This window comes from Elephantulus edwardii, unplaced genomic scaffold, assembly GCF_000299155.1.
Source record: "Elephantulus edwardii isolate Elephantulus edwardi_28Jun2011 unplaced genomic scaffold, EleEdw1.0 scaffold00010, whole genome shotgun sequence".
Lineage (NCBI taxonomy): Eukaryota > Metazoa > Chordata > Mammalia > Macroscelidea > Macroscelididae > Elephantulus > Elephantulus edwardii.
In genome coordinates this window covers 29,795,622-29,801,152 of record NW_006399760.1, presented here as the reverse complement: position 1 = coordinate 29,801,152, position 5,531 = coordinate 29,795,622, and positions in this window count along the sequence as shown.

The following is a 5,531-nucleotide window of genomic DNA, read 5'->3' as shown; positions in this document are numbered from 1 at the left end:
TCCTTCACTGGTACACAATCCCGCCTGCACCCTCCACCCCCACCCCAGTATTTTCTTGATGTTGAGATGCATTCCTTATTGAAGAATGCAGTCCTTGACTTTCTGCAGTAAACACTTCAAGTGCTCCTCAGTTTTGGCAAGTAATGTTGAGTCATCTCCATAATGTAGGTTGTTGATGAGTCTTCCTGCAATCCTAGTGCCACATTCTTCTTTATAAATCCAGCCTCGCAAATTATCTATTCCACATATCGATTGAAAAAATAGGGAGAAAGTCATACCCCTGAGGCACTCCTTTCTTGATTTTGAACCACTCCTTGCTCTGTTCCCATGTGTGCTCCTTGGTCAACGTATAGGTTTTGCATAAGCACAATCAGGTGTCCTGGGATATCCATTCTGCTTAAAATTAACTGCAATTTGCTATGATCCACACAGTCAAATGAGTTGATGAAAATCTAATGTGTGCCAGCATGGAACTGAGCTTCACAGGGTTTTTAATGGTTTCAGAAGGAGATTGCCAGAAGGTCCTTCCAAACTACCTCTGGGTGGGCCCAAACTGCCAAAGTTTGAGTGAGTAGCACGAACAGTATCCATTTGTCATTCAGGAACTCCTAATATTCTCTAGTTGTGAGTAAAATATGATTTTTGGAAAATAATACTCCCTGCACTTGGAGATTTTACTACTATTACAGATTATTTTATGTCCCTTATACGTTCTAACTATAACCTATGTAAAAGGAAAACAAATACATGGGGATGGCTGAGTCTGACCTCCACTAACTCCACAAAGGGGTCCTATCCCCATCAAGAGCATCCACAGGTAACACTGACGCCTGCGTGTAGAAACACATTGTCTCAGTTCCTCATGGTAACTGACAGGTCAGTATAATGCCTCACCAGGGCCATTCTTGATGAATCTCCAAGAAGAGGAGAGCTGGGAACAGGGCCTTTTGGCCACTTTATCCTGTAGGAGTTGACTGATAAGTTACCCAGGGCATTGGTCTAACAAGCAGTAGAGAAATTCAAGACAAAATCAGTTTAATGAGACTTTATCTAACAATTTTGCATAATCAGACCAAACCCATTCAAAGAAGTGCCTTCCACAGCCTGCCAGAAGTGTTTATCTCCTCAGCTCAGTACTGTGGCATGCACAGTCTTTCCTGGATGTCAACTAACTCTTATCCCTTCTTTTATGACTACCTTTCCTGCCGTTACCCTTTCACCCCTTATCCTGTTTGTACACATATTCTTAGGCCCTGAGGTTTGTCATGTCACCTAAAAGTTTAGGCTTTCTTTGGGTCAATTTATGAGTTATTACCTCAGCTTTTATTCTCTTCATTCCAAAGATAGGTCAGTATAAAAGTTTCTTTCTTACACCTTTAAGGTCATGTATGTCCTCCCACACTCTTGCACCTCCTTCTACTAATTATCAGGTCCAAAATCTATTGCAAATGACAACAGAGACTTTATAGAGTCTCTTTTTACTCAAAGTTGTAGGGTTTATTAGAAAAACAGATTGTGGGGATGGAAAGAATGCAAAGGTTAGTGAAACCCTTGGTTTGGCCAAACCAGGCTAACAACAAGATACAATTCTTCAATTTGTCCAGACAGCTGATGGCGTTGTTGTTGTTGTTGCTATGTGCTTTTGAGTCATTTGCAACTCATAGAGACCCCAGTCTTATTGTCTCTTACACACCCATCCCATTATCCCAGTGACTGAATCAATTCATCTCGAGGGTCTTCCTCTCCTGCGCTGTCCCTTCACCATCCCAAGCATGGTGTCCTTCTCCAAGGACCAGTCCCTCCTTGCAACATGCCCAAAGTATGTCAGACAGAGCTTCAGAATCCTTGCCTCCAAAGAGCAGCCTGGACTCACCCCCTCCAGGACCGACTTGTTTGTTTTCCTATCAGTCCATGGTATATTCAGTACTCATCTTGAACACCACAGCTCAAAGACATCAATTCTCTTTTTACCATCCCTAGTCATTGTCCAGCTTTCTGATGCATAACAAGTAATTGCAAAGACCATAGCCTTTATCAGAAACACTGCTAGGGTAGCAGTGATAAATTCAGAATTGTCTAAATAGGTATTATCTATAAAACTATGGTAATGTAGTTCTAAAAATGACATCACTTTTCTCCAGCCTGCAAACTAGTTAGCTTCTCTTAGAATTCTTTGTTTTCTTTCTTTAGTCATGTAAAGTAGTTTAAGCTGTCTATTTACCAGGAGAGGAAATGCAGGTTTCCTAGACTAGCATATACCTCTTTGAAATGGTTTTTCCTAGTCATATGTAAATTATATCTTGATCTTCCTGTTTACCAAGAAGGGAAATGTGCCCTTCCTGAATTGTTGTAGTTGTTATGTGCCTTCTAGTCACCTGCTACTCATAGGGACCCTACAAACAACAGCCCTAACCCCTGCTCTCCTCTGTGCCAATTTCACTGTCTCTGATACACCTACCACCACTACCCCAGTCATGGAATCAATCCACCTCATAGAGGGTCTTTCCCTCCTGTTCTGTCCCTCCACGCTCCCAAGCATGACGTCCTTTTTCAAGGACTGGTCCCGCCTTGCAACATGTCAAAAGTATGTCAGATGAAGCTTCAGAATCTTTGTCTCCAAGGAGCAGCCTGCTCTAACCCTCTCCAGGATGAACCTGTTCATTTTCTTAGCAGTCCACTGTATATTCAATACTCTTCTCCAACACCACAGTTCAAAGGCATCAATTCTCCTATCCTCTTTGGTCATTGTTAAACTCTCTGACGCATAGCAAGTGATTGCAAAGACCATGGTCTGTATCAGGCACACCTTGGTCTCTCTCGAGATACCATTGCTCTTCAGTACTTTGGAGAGGTCTCTAACCGCAGACTTTCCCATTGAAATACGTCTTTTACTTTCCTGGCTGCTGGTACCAAAGTATTGACTGTGAACAATCTCAATCTCAATCTCTTCACCATCCATCCTGATGCTGCCAATTGGCCCAGTGGTGAGAATCTTTGTTTTCTTGCTATTGAGCCTCAATTCATATTGAAAGCTGTAGTCATTAACCTTCTGCAGTAAGTGCTTCAGGTCCTTTTCAGTTTCCGTTTCAGCACGGTTGTGTCATAATGCAGATTGTTGATGAATCTTCCCCAATCCTGATGCCACACTTCTCTTCATACAGCTTCCTGAATTACTAGTATTTATATATGAACTGTTCTTTTCAAACATAGAAATTCTGTAACTTTACTAACAAATGTGTATTGTTAAGTGAGTTAGTATCTAACCCCAGTATAAAAATGTAATAACTGGACCTGGAGGCAGTTTTTGAGGGGAACTTTGCTGTCTTCCCAGATCTATAATGAAGTACTTATGCATATTGCAATCCTTCTGTCTTATTCACAATTGACTATGGAAAGAGCACCTTGTATTCAGTAACACAGCTTCTCAGTCAACAGCAAGATACCTCTGGCACAAGATCCTCTGACCCTAAAAGCCATGCAGTACTTTCTCTTCTTCTTGGGTAGAAGACATGGAAAGACTTTTCACAGAAGAAGATATTCTGATGGCCAATAGAGACATGAAGAAATGCTCAAAATCACTGGCAATAAGAGAGATGAGTCAAAACCACAATGACATACCATCTTACTCCAGTAGCCATGGCAAAGTTTAACAGGACAGCAAGTAATAAATTTTGGAGAGGATGTTGAGTGATAGGAGTTCTTTTACATTTTTTTGTGGAATTTGTATACCAGTGATCATAGCAGTGTTATTGACTATCATAAGAACATGGAAACAGTACAAATGTCCAACCCAATTGAATGGATTGAGAAATTATGGTACATTCTTACAATGGAATACTACACAGCACACAGGAGCAATGATTTTGTGAATTATTACCTAACTTGGGAGTGACTGGAGAGCATTATGCTATGTGAACGAATTCAGTCCCCCAAGGACAGATAATTGTATAAGACCATTATTGTAGAATGTGTATGAGGATCCAAGGGAGCAGGAAGGGTGGGAGCAGAGGGATGAGGATGGGTGGGAGTGGGGTGGGATTGGGTGGTTAATCATTGGGTGGAGGGAGGTCTAGGTAAAGGAAATGGGAAAGATCTGGTGTGAAATGTATATGAACTTTGTAAGTAAATCAGTATAAAATTTTTTAAAAAAAATTTGTTGTTCAATGAATGAATGGCAATCCAAATTTTCTGTAAACTTTTGTTAAAATCACAATAAAAATAATATTAAAATAAAAAAAATTGTTGTTGTTGTTTTTAAGTGCCGTTGAGTCATAGGCAACTCATAGCGACCCTATGAACGAAAGTCCTTGACCCTTGCATGACTTTCATCCTCTCCAAGTTCATAGGGTTTCCAGAGGCAAGCTATTTACGGAAGTGGATGCCACTCCTACTTCCAAGCTTGTTTTAACCCAGGAGCCCCACCAAACACTGTCCATCATGGGTAATCATTATTACATTTGACACATCAGTGTCACAGTGTTCAGCTTCACAGCAACCACAAGTTACCTCTGTACGGCAAGTAGACACGCCAGGGCTATACAACCTACAAGAATGCTTAAAAAATTTAATAAAGACAAAAAAAGAGACTCAAAACTGAAAAAGAGAGACCAAATTACATAGGAAGTAAAACATTTGAGAAGGGAAAGTCGTTTCTGCTAATATGATGGTTAAATGAGATAGGGTCAGTATTTAAATAAGTGCTGGACACAAAGAAAAGTACCAAGAGAAAAATATAGGATCACATCTGTGCTTTCTCCTCCCGGAGGAATCTATATGGATTAGAACTAATTAAATTTTTAACTAGCAGTAAAATAATGATTGCATTTTTTTAAATTGAGGGAAAGGCAGGAAGAAAGAAGAAGACAGAGGAGCTAATTTGGAAGGGGAATGGGAAGGAGAAAAATTCACCTGGCTGAAGCATGCAGGATGGACGAAGACGTCTCCTTGGTAGCCTGGGGAGAGAGCTGACAAGGGCCAGCCTAACTCAGAGCCATAGTCATCAAGAGGAAGAGTATTTTCAATGCCATTTCAAGGGGGGACAATCAGATTCGTTGACTGATTGGACATGCTGCAGGACTAAGGATGAACATATCCTGAACAGATGATTTTGCAGAGACAGCTTCGCAGTAAAAATTGCTGTGTTCTCAACATCTGCATGCATCAGAGAATTACATCTGGATTCTTCATTTCCATGCCTTGATTTTAATCCTTGGGAAACTAGGCCTTGGGGTACTACTTGTGATTCTGAAATGGAATAAGTAATGATTTAATTCCCAGCCAGTAAAGGGCAATCCAAATGACTGGTTCCACCATTTCCCCAGGGCTAGTTTGTAACCTGGGACGGGAAAAAAAAGCTCTGTGTATTAAATCAATACAATCACTCACAAGTTAAAAAAAAAAAGGAAAAAGAAAAGGGAGGCATTGCTTTGGTGGCTATGATTATACAAGCTGTATCTGTGTCTTAGTGGTTTACTTTCTACAGATTAGGTAAGCCTGGGCACAGGTCTTCAATTAGTGGCGTCTGAGCAAAT